Consider the following 15,741-nt stretch of genomic DNA (forward strand, 5'->3'; position numbering starts at 1 on the left):
CCTAACCCTAACCCTAACCCTAACCCTAACCCTAACCCTAACCCTAACCCTAACCCTAACCCTAACCCTAACCCTAACCCTAACCCTAACCCTAACCCTAACCCTAACCCTAACCCTAACCCTAACCCTAACCCTAACCCTAACCCTAACCCTAACCCTAACCCTAACCCTAACCCTAACCCTAACCCTAACCCTAACCCTAACCCTAACCCTAACCCTAACCCTAACCCTAACCCTAACCCTAACCCTAACCCTAACCCTAACCCTAACCCAAAAAAAAAAAAAAAAAAAAAAAAAAAAAAAAAAAAAAAAAAAAAAAAAAAAAAAAAAAAAAAAAAAAAAAAAAAAAAAAAAAAAAAAAAAAAAAAAAAAAAAAAAAAAAAAAAAAAAAAAAAAAAAAAAAAAAAAAAAAAAAAAAAAAAAAAAAAAAAAAAAAAAAAAAAAAAAAAAAAAAAAAAAAAAAAAAAAAAAAAAAAAAAAAAAAAAAAAAAAAAAAAAAAAAAAAAAAAAAAAAAAAAAAAAAAAAAAAAAAAAAAAAAAAAAAAAAAAAAAAAAAAAAAAAAAAAAAAAAAAAAAAAAAAAAAAAAAAAAAAAAAAAAAAAAAAAAAAAAAAAAAAAAAAAAAAAAAAAAAAAAAAAAAAAAAAAAAAAAAAAAAAAAAAAAAAAAAAAAAAAAAAAAAAAAAAAAAAAAAAAAAAAAAAAAAAAAAAAAAAAAACCCTAACCCTAACCCTAACCCTAACCCTAACCCTAACCCTAACCCTAACCCTAACCCTAACCCTAACCCTAACCCCCTAACCCTAACCCTAACCCTAACCCTAACCCTAACCCTAACCCTAACCCTAACCCTAACCCTAACCCTAACCCTAACCCTAACCCTAACCCTAACCCTAACCCTAACCCTAACCCTAACCCTAACCCTAACCCTAACCCTAACCCTAACCCTAACCCTAACCCTAACCCTAACCCTAACCCTAACCCTAACCCTAACCCTAACCCTAACCCTAACCCTAACCCTAACCCTAACCCTAACCCTAACCCTAACCCTAACCCTAACCCTAACCCTAACCCTAACCCTAACCCTAACCCTAACCCTAACCCTAACCCTAACCCTAACCCTAACCCTAACCCTAACCCTAACCCTAACCCTAACCCTAACCCTAACCCTAACCCTAACCCTAACCCTAACCCTAACCCTAACCCTAACCCTAACCCTAACCCTAACCCTAACCCTAACCCTAACCCTAACCCTAACCCTAACCCTAACCCTAACCCTAACCCTAACCCTAACCCTAACCCTAACCCTAACCCTAACCCTAACCCTAACCCTAACCCTAACCCTAACCCTAACCCTAACCCTAACCCTAACCCTAACCCTAACCCTAACCCTAACCCTAACCCTAACCCTAACCCTAACCCTAACCCTAACCCTAACCCTAACCCTAACCCTAACCCTAACCCTAACCCTAACCCTAACCCTAACCCTAACCCTAACCCTAACCCTAACCCTAACCCTAACCCTAACCCTAACCCTAACCCTAACCCTAACCCTAACCCTAACCCTAACCCTAACCCTAACCCTAACCCTAACCCTAACCCTAACCCTAACCCTAACCCTAACCCTAACCCTAACCCTAACCCTAACCCTAACCCTAACCCTAACCCTAACCCTAACCCTAACCCTAACCCTAACCCTAACCCTAACCCTAACCCTAACCCTAACCCTAACCCTAACCCTAACCCTAACCCTAACCCTAACCCTAACCCTAACCCTAACCCTAACCCTAACCCTAACCCTAACCCTAACCCTAACCCTAACCCTAACCCTAACCCTAACCCTAACCCTAACCCTAACCCTAACCCTAACCCTAACCCTAACCCTAACCCTAACCCTAACCCTAACCCTAACCCTAACCCTAACCCTAACCCTAACCCTAACCCTAACCCTAACCCTAACCCTAACCCTAACCCTAACCCTAACCCTAACCCTAACCCTAACCCTAACCCTAACCCTAACCCTAACCCTAACCCTAACCCTAACCCTAACCCTAACCCTAACCCTAACCCTAACCCTAACCCTAACCCTAACCCTAACCCTAACCCTAACCCTAACCCTAACCCTAACCCTAACCCTAACCCTAACCCTAACCCTAACCCTAACCCTAACCCTAACCCTAACCCTAACCCTAACCCTAACCCTAACCCTAACCCTAACCCTAACCCTAACCCTAACCCTAACCCTAACCCTAACCCTAACCCTAACCCTAACCCTAACCCTAACCCTAACCCTAACCCTAACCCTAACCCTAACCCTAACCCTAACCCTAACCCTAACCCTAACCCTAACCCTAACCCTAACCCTAACCCTAACCCTAACCCTAACCCTAACCCTAACCCTAACCCTAACCCTAACCCTAACCCTAACCCTAACCCTAACCCTAACCCTAACCCTAACCCTAACCCTAACCCTAACCCTAACCCTAACCCTAACCCTAACCCTAACCCTAACCCTAACCCTAACCCTAACCCTAACCCTAACCCTAACCCTAACCCTAACCCTAACCCTAACCCTAACCCTAACCCTAACCCTAACCCTAACCCTAACCCTAACCCTAACCCTAACCCTAACCCTAACCCTAACCCTAACCCTAACCCTAACCCTAACCCTAACCCTAACCCTAACCCTAACCCTAACCCTAACCCTAACCCTAACCCTAACCCTAACCCTAACCCTAACCCTAACCCTAACCCTAACCCTAACCCTAACCCTAACCCTAACCCTAACCCTAACCCTAACCCTAACCCTAACCCTAACCCTAACCCTAACCCTAACCCTAACCCTAACCCTAACCCTAACCCTAACCCTAACCCTAACCCTAACCCTAACCCTAACCCTAACCCTAACCCTAACCCTAACCCTAACCCTAACCCTAACCCTAACCCTAACCCTAACCCTAACCCTAACCCTAACCCTAACCCTAACCCTAACCCTAACCCTAACCCTAACCCTAACCCTAACCCTAACCCTAACCCTAACCCTAACCCTAACCCTAACCCTAACCCTAACCCTAACCCTAACCCTAACCCTAACCCTAACCCTAACCCTAACCCTAACCCTAACCCTAACCCTAACCCTAACCCTAACCCTAACCCTAACCCTAACCCTAACCCTAACCCTAACCCTAACCCTAACCCTAACCCTAACCCTAACCCTAACCCTAACCCTAACCCTAACCCTAACCCTAACCCTAACCCTAACCCTAACCCTAACCCTAACCCTAACCCTAACCCTAACCCTAACCCTAACCCTAACCCTAACCCTAACCCTAACCCTAACCCTAACCCTAACCCTAACCCTAACCCTAACCCTAACCCTAACCCTAACCCTAACCCTAACCCTAACCCTAACCCTAACCCTAACCCTAACCCTAACCCTAACCCTAACCCTAACCCTAACCCTAACCCTAACCCTAACCCTAACCCTAACCCTAACCCTAACCCTAACCCTAACCCTAACCCTAACCCTAACCCTAACCCTAACCCTAACCCTAACCCTAACCCTAACCCTAACCCTAACCCTAACCCTAACCCTAACCCTAACCCTAACCCTAACCCTAACCCTAACCCTAACCCTAACCCTAACCCTAACCCTAACCCTAACCCTAACCCTAACCCTAACCCTAACCCTAACCCTAACCCTAACCCTAACCCTAACCCTAACCCTAACCCTAACCCTAACCCTAACCCTAACCCTAACCCTAACCCTAACCCTAACCCTAACCCTAACCCTAACCCTAACCCTAACCCTAACCCTAACCCTAACCCTAACCCTAACCCTAACCCTAACCCTAACCCTAACCCTAACCCTAACCCTAACCCTAACCCTAACCCTAACCCTAACCCTAACCCTAACCCTAACCCTAACCCTAACCCTAACCCTAACCCTAACCCTAACCCTAACCCTAACCCTAACCCTAACCCTAACCCTAACCCTAACCCTAACCCTAACCCTAACCCTAACCCTAACCCTAACCCTAACCCTAACCCTAACCCTAACCCTAACCCTAACCCTAACCCTAACCCTAACCCTAACCCTAACCCTAACCCTAACCCTAACCCTAACCCTAACCCTAACCCTAACCCTAACCCTAACCCTAACCCTAACCCTAACCCTAACCCTAACCCTAACCCTAACCCTAACCCTAACCCTAACCCTAACCCTAACCCTAACCCTAACCCTAACCCTAACCCTAACCCTAACCCTAACCCTAACCCTAACCCTAACCCTAACCCTAACCCTAACCCTAACCCTAACCCTAACCCTAACCCTAACCCTAACCCTAACCCTAACCCTAACCCTAACCCTAACCCTAACCCTAACCCTAACCCTAACCCTAACCCTAACCCTAACCCTAACCCTAACCCTAACCCTAACCCTAACCCTAACCCTAACCCTAACCCTAACCCTAACCCTAACCCTAACCCTAACCCTAACCCTAACCCTAACCCTAACCCTAACCCTAACCCTAACCCTAACCCTAACCCTAACCCTAACCCTAACCCTAACCCTAACCCTAACCCTAACCCTAACCCTAACCCTAACCCTAACCCTAACCCTAACCCTAACCCTAACCCTAACCCTAACCCTAACCCTAACCCTAACCCTAACCCTAACCCTAACCCTAACCCTAACCCTAACCCTAACCCTAACCCTAACCCTAACCCTAACCCTAACCCTAACCCTAACCCTAACCCTAACCCTAACCCTAACCCTAACCCTAACCCTAACCCTAACCCTAACCCTAACCCTAACCCTAACCCTAACCCTAACCCTAACCCTAACCCTAACCCTAACCCTAACCCTAACCCTAACCCTAACCCTAACCCTAACCCTAACCCTAACCCTAACCCTAACCCTAACCCTAACCCTAACCCTAACCCTAACCCTAACCCTAACCCTAACCCTAACCCTAACCCTAACCCTAACCCTAACCCTAACCCTAACCCTAACCCTAACCCTAACCCTAACCCTAACCCTAACCCTAACCCTAACCCTAACCCTAACCCTAACCCTAACCCTAACCCTAACCCTAACCCTAACCCTAACCCTAACCCTAACCCTAACCCTAACCCTAACCCTAACCCTAACCCTAACCCTAACCCTAACCCTAACCCTAACCCTAACCCTAACCCTAACCCTAACCCTAACCCTAACCCTAACCCTAACCCTAACCCTAACCCTAACCCTAACCCTAACCCTAACCCTAACCCTAACCCTAACCCTAACCCTAACCCTAACCCTAACCCTAACCCTAACCCTAACCCTAACCCTAACCCTAACCCTAACCCTAACCCTAACCCTAACCCTAACCCTAACCCTAACCCTAACCCTAACCCTAACCCTAACCCTAACCCTAACCCTAACCCTAACCCTAACCCTAACCCTAACCCTAACCCTAACCCTAACCCTAACCCTAACCCTAACCCTAACCCTAACCCTAACCCTAACCCTAACCCTAACCCTAACCCTAACCCTAACCCTAACCCTAACCCTAACCCTAACCCTAACCCTAACCCTAACCCTAACCCTAACCCTAACCCTAACCCTAACCCTAACCCTAACCCTAACCCTAACCCTAACCCTAACCCTAACCCTAACCCTAACCCTAACCCTAACCCTAACCCTAACCCTAACCCTAACCCTAACCCTAACCCTAACCCTAACCCTAACCCTAACCCTAACCCTAACCCTAACCCTAACCCTAACCCTAACCCTAACCCTAACCCTAACCCTAACCCTAACCCTAACCCTAACCCTAACCCTAACCCTAACCCTAACCCTAACCCTAACCCTAACCCTAACCCTAACCCTAACCCTAACCCTAACCCTAACCCTAACCCTAACCCTAACCCTAACCCTAACCCTAACCCTAACCCTAACCCTAACCCTAACCCTAACCCTAACCCTAACCCTAACCCTAACCCTAACCCTAACCCTAACCCTAACCCTAACCCTAACCCTAACCCTAACCCTAACCCTAACCCTAACCCTAACCCTAACCCTAACCCTAACCCTAACCCTAACCCTAACCCTAACCCTAACCCTAACCCTAACCCTAACCCTAACCCTAACCCTAACCCTAACCCTAACCCTAACCCTAACCCTAACCCTAACCCTAACCCTAACCCTAACCCTAACCCTAACCCTAACCCTAACCCTAACCCTAACCCTAACCCTAACCCTAACCCTAACCCTAACCCTAACCCTAACCCTAACCCTAACCCTAACCCTAACCCTAACCCTAACCCTAACCCTAACCCTAACCCTAACCCTAACCCTAACCCTAACCCTAACCCTAACCCTAACCCTAACCCTAACCCTAACCCTAACCCTAACCCTAACCCTAACCCTAACCCTAACCCTAACCCTAACCCTAACCCTAACCCTAACCCTAACCCTAACCCTAACCCTAACCCTAACCCTAACCCTAACCCTAACCCTAACCCTAACCCTAACCCTAACCCTAACCCTAACCCTAACCCTAACCCTAACCCTAACCCTAACCCTAACCCTAACCCTAACCCTAACCCTAACCCTAACCCTAACCCTAACCCTAACCCTAACCCTAACCCTAACCCTAACCCTAACCCTAACCCTAACCCTAACCCTAACCCTAACCCTAACCCTAACCCTAACCCTAACCCTAACCCTAACCCTAACCCTAACCCTAACCCTAACCCTAACCCTAACCCTAACCCTAACCCTAACCCTAACCCTAACCCTAACCCTAACCCTAACCCTAACCCTAACCCTAACCCTAACCCTAACCCTAACCCTAACCCTAACCCTAACCCTAACCCTAACCCTAACCCTAACCCTAACCCTAACCCTAACCCTAACCCTAACCCTAACCCTAACCCTAACCCTAACCCTAACCCTAACCCTAACCCTAACCCTAACCCTAACCCTAACCCTAACCCTAACCCTAACCCTAACCCTAACCCTAACCCTAACCCTAACCCTAACCCTAACCCTAACCCTAACCCTAACCCTAACCCTAACCCTAACCCTAACCCTAACCCTAACCCTAACCCTAACCCTAACCCTAACCCTAACCCTAACCCTAACCCTAACCCTAACCCTAACCCTAACCCTAACCCTAACCCTAACCCTAACCCTAACCCTAACCCTAACCCTAACCCTAACCCTAACCCTAACCCTAACCCTAACCCTAACCCTAACCCTAACCCTAACCCTAACCCTAACCCTAACCCTAACCCTAACCCTAACCCTAACCCTAACCCTAACCCTAACCCTAACCCTAACCCTAACCCTAACCCTAACCCTAACCCTAACCCTAACCCTAACCCTAACCCTAACCCTAACCCTAACCCTAACCCTAACCCTAACCCTAACCCTAACCCTAACCCTAACCCTAACCCTAACCCTAACCCTAACCCTAACCCTAACCCTAACCCTAACCCTAACCCTAACCCTAACCCTAACCCTAACCCTAACCCTAACCCTAACCCTAACCCTAACCCTAACCCTAACCCTAACCCTAACCCTAACCCTAACCCTAACCCTAACCCTAACCCTAACCCTAACCCTAACCCTAACCCTAACCCTAACCCTAACCCTAACCCTAACCCTAACCCTAACCCTAACCCTAACCCTAACCCTAACCCTAACCCTAACCCTAACCCTAACCCTAACCCTAACCCTAACCCTAACCCTAACCCTAACCCTAACCCTAACCCTAACCCTAACCCTAACCCTAACCCTAACCCTAACCCTAACCCTAACCCTAACCCTAACCCTAACCCTAACCCTAACCCTAACCCTAACCCTAACCCTAACCCTAACCCTAACCCTAACCCTAACCCTAACCCTAACCCTAACCCTAACCCTAACCCTAACCCTAACCCTAACCCTAACCCTAACCCTAACCCTAACCCTAACCCTAACCCTAACCCTAACCCTAACCCTAACCCTAACCCTAACCCTAACCCTAACCCTAACCCTAACCCTAACCCTAACCCTAACCCTAACCCTAACCCTAACCCTAACCCTAACCCTAACCCTAACCCTAACCCTAACCCTAACCCTAACCCTAACCCTAACCCTAACCCTAACCCTAACCCTAACCCTAACCCTAACCCTAACCCTAACCCTAACCCTAACCCTAACCCTAACCCTAACCCTAACCCTAACCCTAACCCTAACCCTAACCCTAACCCTAACCCTAACCCTAACCCTAACCCTAACCCTAACCCTAACCCTAACCCTAACCCTAACCCTAACCCTAACCCTAACCCTAACCCTAACCCTAACCCTAACCCTAACCCTAACCCTAACCCTAACCCTAACCCTAACCCTAACCCTAACCCTAACCCTAACCCTAACCCTAACCCTAACCCTAACCCTAACCCTAACCCTAACCCTAACCCTAACCCTAACCCTAACCCTAACCCTAACCCTAACCCTAACCCTAACCCTAACCCTAACCCTAACCCTAACCCTAACCCTAACCCTAACCCTAACCCTAACCCTAACCCTAACCCTAACCCTAACCCTAACCCTAACCCTAACCCTAACCCTAACCCTAACCCTAACCCTAACCCTAACCCTAACCCTAACCCTAACCCTAACCCTAACCCTAACCCTAACCCTAACCCTAACCCTAACCCTAACCCTAACCCTAACCCTAACCCTAACCCTAACCCTAACCCTAACCCTAACCCTAACCCTAACCCTAACCCTAACCCTAACCCTAACCCTAACCCTAACCCTAACCCTAACCCTAACCCTAACCCTAACCCTAACCCTAACCCTAACCCTAACCCTAACCCTAACCCTAACCCTAACCCTAACCCTAACCCTAACCCTAACCCTAACCCTAACCCTAACCCTAACCCTAACCCTAACCCTAACCCTAACCCTAACCCTAACCCTAACCCTAACCCTAACCCTAACGCTCCGCCCCCCGCTCCGCCCCCCGACACGCCCCCCGCTCCGCCCCCCGACACGCCCCCCGCTCCGCCCCCCGACACGCCCCCCGCTCCGCCCCCCGCTCCGCCCCCCGCTCCGCCCCCCGCTCCGCCCCCCGCTCCGCCCCCCGACACGCCCCCCGCATGTAACCCTAGTAGGGGGAGTGGTTAGGGGCGGGGTCAGGGTTAGGGGAGGGGCTGGGGGCGGGGTTAGGGTTGGGGGAGTGGTCAGGGGCGGGGTTAGGGTTGAGGGAGGGGCTGGGGGCGGGGTTAGGGTTGGGGGAGTGGTCAGGGGCGGGGTGAGGGTTGGGGGAGTGGCTAGGGGCGGGGTGAGTGTCGGGGGAGTGGTCAGGGGCGGGGACAGGGGGAGTGGTCAGGGTAGGGGGTGGGACCAGGGGAGGGGTGAGGGGAGTGGCTACCTACTAGAACCCCCTATATATATATATAAAAAGAAGAAAAAATAAAAGTCCGGTGCAGCAGTAGAAATTTTGATGCTCCCAGGGAGTAAAAATTTCTCTTTTAAAAGTTTTTTTTTTTTTTTTTTACTCCCTGGGAGCATCAAAATTTCTACTGCTGCTTTTTTATTCTAAGTTTAGAAAGGAAGAGAAAGAGAGGAAGAGGAGGAGAGAGTGAAAGGAAGAAGAAGAGAGAGTGAGAGGAATGAGAAGAATAAGAAGAAGAGAGAGTGAGAAGAAGAAGGAGAGAGTGAGAAGAAGAAGGAGAGAGTGAGAAGAAGAAGAGAGTGTGAGAAGGAGGAGAGTGAAAAGAAGAAGAAGAAGAAGAAGAAGAAGAAGAGAGACTGAGAAGAAGAGCAGAGAGTGAGGAGGAGAAGAGAGTGAGAAGGAGGAGAGAGTGAGAAGAAGAAGAGAGAGTGAGAAGAAGAAGGAGAGAGTGAGAAGAAGAAGAGAGTGTGAGAAGGAGGAGAGTGAAAAGAAGAAGAAGAAGAAGAAGAAGAAGAAGAAGAGAGACTGAGAAGAAGAGCAGAGAGTGAGGAGGAGAAGAGAGTGAGAAGGAGGAGAGAGTGAGAAGAAGAAGAGAGTGAAAAGAAGAAGAAGAAGAAGAAGAGAGACTGAGAAGAAGAGAAGAGAGTGAGAAGGAGGAGAGAGTGAAAAGAAGAAGAAGAAGAAGAAGAAGAGAGACTGAGAAGAAGAGCAGAGAGTGAGAAGGAGGAGAGAGTGAGAAGGAGGAGAGAGTGAGAAGAATAAGAAGAAGAGAAGAATAAGAAGAAGAGACAGTGAGAAGAAGAGGAGAGAGTGAGGAGAAAACAGAGCAAGAAAAATGAAAGAGTTAAAGAAAAACCAAAAAAAGTCAGATCAGAAACAGTAAAGAGAAAAAGAGTGAAAGACAAACAGAAAAGGAAGCACTTGAAATGAAAGAGAAAAGGAAATGGACGAGGAAAAAAGAAATAGAGGCTGAACAAAAGGTAGGGTTCGAGAGGGAAAGAAATAGAGAGTTAGAAAGACAAAAGAGTTAAAGTTGGACAGAAAACAAAAAAGGGTTAGAGACAAAGAAAAGGATAGCAAGTGTTAGAAAGACAAAGGGTGGCAAAGAGAAAAAAAAGAAGAAGAAAATGCAGTGAAACCTAGATTGAAAGAGACAGACAAAGAGACATGGGGAAATACATGTAGAGGACAAGAAAAAATAGACGAGGTTAGAGAAACATAGAGATGTGTTAGAAATGGAAACAAAGGAAACGCAGCCAGAGACAGAGAAAGAGTTAGACGTGGAAGGATAAGTGAGGAATAGACTAAAGAGGAAAGTAAGAGGCAAAGGGAGAAATAGGGTGAAAATGATATGACACGACCACACCGAAGAAAGACGGGACACGAATGGTGGGCGGGGCAGAGGGTTAGGGGAATTGTTATTAGGGCTGATTAATCTTTATTCCTTTCATTTAAACTTCAGCAATACACAGGGAAACAAGGTATACAAATGTGAGTACAGATACAAATACAATTAAAAATACATCCTACCTGGGCACACAAGTACAAGTCCAATTTACATACAGAAAAATACATCAAAAGACAGGAACAACTGCAGATACAGAACAATATAATGTACTACAAGCCAAATACATATTGACGCAATATAACCGTTTCAGACGAGCCCTTTACGCTTTTATTGTTATGACGCGCCCGGAACAAAAACGGCGCAAAACTCTCGGCCGACCCGCACGCCCCGTACCTGTTGCGCACAAACTCGCATTCGCTGCGACTGCATTCTGACACCTGAGGCGCCGTCGCTCCTCGGGAACGTGGTTCCCCGGAGACTCCCAAAAAATTCTCCTGCCTGACGAAAACCCCGGTCCCGGAGCGGTTGGCGCCCTAACTTTGGCGATGAACGTCGCCTCGCTGACCGGCCGGGACCGAGGAAAAAAAAACCCAGCCGGGGGGAAAAAAAAAAAAACCCCCCGGCTGGGGATTTTTTATTCTAAATTTAAAAATGAGTGGAAAATCCTGAAAGGCAAAGGCCATACACACCAGGTTATAACCGCTCCACACGCACACACGCACACACAGCACTCCTTCAGCTTACACGCAAACCCACCCTCGCTCTCATCTCAACCGCTCCGCTAAGCCCTGGCCGCCGACGCTCGGTCGTGACGCTCCTCGGGAACGTGGCTCCCGGGAGACTCCCAAAAAAAATCCTCCTGCCTGACGAAAACCTCGATCCCGGGGCGGTCGGCGCCCTAACTTTGGCGATGAACGTCGCCTCGCTGACCGGCCGGGACCGAGGAAAAAAAAACCCAGCCGGGGGGAAAAAAAAAAAACCCCCCGGCTGGGGATTTTTTATTCTAAATTTTAAAATGAGTGGAAAAACCTGAAAGGCAATACGCACAAGGTTATGACTGCTTCACACACACACAGCACTCCTTCAGCTTACACGCAAACCCACCCTCGCTCTCATCTCAACCGCTCCGCTAAGCCCTGGCCGCCGACGCTCGGTCGTGACGCTCCTCGGGAACGTGGCTCCCGGGAGACTCCCAAAAAAAATCCTCCTGCCTGACGAAAACCTCGGTCCCGGGGCGGTCGGCGCCCTAACTTTGGCGATGAACGTCGCCTCGCTGACCGGCCGGGACCGAGGAAAAAAAAACCCAGCCGGGGGGAAAAAAAAAAAAACCCCCCGGCTGGGGATTTTTTATTCTAAATTTTAAAATGAGTGGAAAAACCTGAAAGGCAATACGCACAAGGTTATAACTGCTTCACACACACAGCTGCAGACACAAGTACACACAAACCCTTACATACAGACACAAACAATCACACTCTCACACGTTCTTCTGCTGACAGGCTGGCTGCCACCCTTACGTGAAAGAATACGCTGAAGAATATGCTTAAGCGCATCTTCTGACCGCAGCTCCTCGATGTCAAATGGTAGATTCCAGGAAATTCTGTAGGCACCCGGTGACCTATGAGACAAGGGGAGACGGTCAATGACTGACTATCTGAGAGCTAGGAGCTATACAGACGCTGGGCCCATCGGTGTTGTACCCGAAACCCCACAGAGGATAGATGAATGGCAAAGTTTTATAACTGCTCTACCTAAGCGTGACTACGTGGCCGGGCAAGGCAGCTCCGATCCTAATTGGCACAACAGAGGTGCAAACAACATAAGCCAACGTTAGGTACATACAGTATAAGCGCAAACAACATAAGCCAACGTTAGGTACATACAGTATAAGCGCAAACAACATAAGCCAACGTTAGGTACATACAGTATAAGCGCAAACAACATAAGCCAACGTTAGGTACATACAGTATAAACGCAAACAACATAAGCCAACGTTGGGTACATACAGTATAAGCGCAAACAACATAAGCCAAGGTAGGTACATACAGTATAAACGCAAACAACATAAGCCAACGTTAGGTACATACAGTATAAGCGCAAACAACATAAGCCAACGTTAGGTACATACAGTATAAGCGCAAACAACATAAGCCAACGTTAGGTACATACAGTATAAGCGCAAACAACATAAGCCAAGGTAGGTACATACAGTATAAACGCAAACAACATAAGCCAAGGTAGGTACATACAGTATAAATGCAAACAATATAAGACAACCTAGGTAGGTGTAACATGCGCGTGTACGATATAAGCCGACGTAGGTAGGCGCGACGTAAGCTGACGGAGATACGAGATAAGTGAGGACTTGATACAATTCTCCAGAAGACTAATTTTTAAGCCCTATATCCTTTGAGAAGGCAGATGCTAGAGAACTACTGTGGTCAGTTGATGAGGGGCTAATAAGCTCCGTACGAAAGTCCGAGAGAAAGGCTACCAAAACTGAGAATGAAGATGAATGAGAACATCTCGTGTACATCTTTCGGTTCCAAAAAGTAAATATGTAAAGATGCCGGAATAATCGATATCCGGAAAGGTATGTGAGCAAAATATGGCCGATACGGCAAAAAAATGATGCTGCTAAAGCGTGGAGATGTAACAAAGGCCTATGACACAGACAACGGGACACGGACACAGACAACGGGACACGGACACAGACAACGGGACACGGACACAAGTGGAAACTGCCTGGCAATTTCATCTTATGGACCCAAGATTCCTAACCCAAGATGAGCCATGGGCTGATGATGCCAAAGGAAAGAGAGCCCTAGGGCAATAGCACTTGATGATGACGTGTAACTCTTTTCAAGATGTTAGTGCCAAAGCACTTAAGAGGAAGCCTAAGAAGCTCAGTAGGCCTAGAGAAGGAAGAAATGACTACGGGGTGACCGTGGCTATAGCTGCGGACGTGAAGGCGCGCTCCTATGGTGAAGAGATCCACGACGACGTCGAGAGTCGAAGAAGGCCGCCGATGCGAACGTCACGAGAACGCGGATAGGGATCGGAACTGCCCTGCCCGGCGAAGACTCTGGGGGGGCTGAGGAGAAACCCTCTCCCTTTCCTCCCGAGGGGCCCGTCCCACTATGGGCCTCTTCTCTAAGCTAACATCAAATAGCCTCCTGCGCTAGTAAAGGTTTTCCCCCCCCAGCTCCCACCTACTGGCCCCAGCACTTAGCTTTTGCAAGATGACCGGATGGAATCCCATGTCAGTTGGATGTGGACGGCGAGACGTTCTGTGCATCGGCTTCGGTGCTCCCGTTTCCAAACTTCAGCTACGCTCCTCCTCAGGGTACCTAAGACAAAACAGAAAATTCAACTAGTGCACACAAAAAGAGGAATTCCCAAAACTCTGACACACCGCTGCCCCGGCTCACCTGAAATCTCAATTTGACTCCACCGGCTGCCTGGAGGATACCTGGAAAACAAAAAGGTACACGCTTAAGCATGCTGCTGCATAACGGTCACCTGAGAGTCACCGTGCCTAAATGCCAACTCACCCGCTCGCCTCTGTTCCTTCACACAGCTCGGGCAACAACAGCACCTGCAAAAACACAAAGCAAAAAAAACAACACTGAGAAACTGTGAAAAGAACATCCCCCTGACCTGAAAAGTACACACACCCAGACCTTACACTTGAACCCACCTGGCCTTGGACATCCAGACCGGAGACATCTTGCAAGACGACTGCCTAAAATAAAACAAAGGAACCAAGAATGGATGCTTAGAATTGCACCAGAAATTGAGACCTGAGTCAGAACAACTCCTTCTGTCCACTGCTCACCTGGCACACTTGGCCTTGACTGCTGCTGTCTGCCTGGACCTCCTGAAAATAAAGGCAAAGAACACTGTGGTAACACAGTCACCATTTAGGCTTCCCCTGCAAATGCAAACAATGACTGACCCGCTCATGGCAACACCCTCCCCCAGGACTGGGGCCCTCTGCCGCAGATTTGAACTGTCTGCATCTGAAAGGAACTTAAGACTAGTGTCAAACGGCTGCAGGACAATTTAGCAGCACCAAAAAAGTTATATGAATATCCCCATACGATCTAGAGCCCAACTACACCCTGCATTACAAATTTCAAGTCCCCAGGACTTGTGCTATTACAGGCTATGCAGCAGGGCAGAGCAGCTCCAGGAAAAATATGTGCAGACACCCGTGACACAAGACAGGGACAGAGAGCTTTTGAAGAGAAGAAAGGACTGAGAGACCCAAAGAACACAGAGTGCACCAGAGACAAGTGACAGGACACACACCGGAACTGCTCTGCCCTGAGCACCTCAGCGCTGTGGTCAAAACAGACACTTTCCCTTTAGGTGGCCTAAGGAGATGCTTCTTGGACATCCCCTTATCCAAAACTGACACAAAACCCCCTTCTAGAAAGTCCTAACTCAGCACCCACTTCCATCCCCTCTGTGGGTCATAACCCTCCACTTACCTTGCACGCAGCAAATGCCTGTTGGGTCCAGAAGACGGCCATCGGCCGGTCTGCTAAGTTCCAGCTGTCACCTCTGGGTCTGCCAATAGAGAGAAAACTAAACATCAGTGCACAGTCTTAACAGCACATTGGCTAAAACCTGGTAAATCTGTTACTCACCATCCTCCTCAGAATGCCTGCGTTCCTGGCCTGCACACTTCAAGCATGCTTGGACTCTGATGCCGTCATCGCAGGGTACACCTAGGTTAAGTGGAGACAAGGCAACATGGCATTGCTGAAACATGAGAGTACTGGGCTGTGGTCCTTTGCTCAAGTTACAAACATGTTATGGCAAACTCCTGATACAATCTAGAGCCCAACTACACCCGGCATTACCAATTTCAAGTCCCCAGGACTTGTGCTATTACAGGCTATGCAGCAGGGCAGAGCAGCTCCAGGAAAAATATGTGCAGACACCCGTGACAC

General features: G+C 48.2%; 1 long non-coding RNA gene across 1 annotated transcript; it reads right to left on the reverse strand.

The window, feature by feature from the left end:
• Positions 1-13,866: 13,866 nt before the first annotated feature.
• LOC146763983 (uncharacterized) lies at positions 13,867-14,381 on the reverse strand. The gene is made up of 3 exons (XR_014950988.1): positions 14,335-14,381; positions 14,212-14,252; positions 13,867-14,130 (listed from the first exon to the last, which is right to left on the reverse strand). It is a non-coding gene; the product is annotated as an uncharacterized LOC146763983 (long non-coding RNA).
• Positions 14,382-15,741: the final 1,360 nt, after the last annotated feature.

Source organism: Lonchura striata, chromosome 36 (genome assembly GCF_050655825.1).
Source record: "Lonchura striata isolate lonStrDom1 chromosome 36, ASM5065582v1, whole genome shotgun sequence".
Lineage (NCBI taxonomy): Eukaryota > Metazoa > Chordata > Aves > Passeriformes > Estrildidae > Lonchura > Lonchura striata.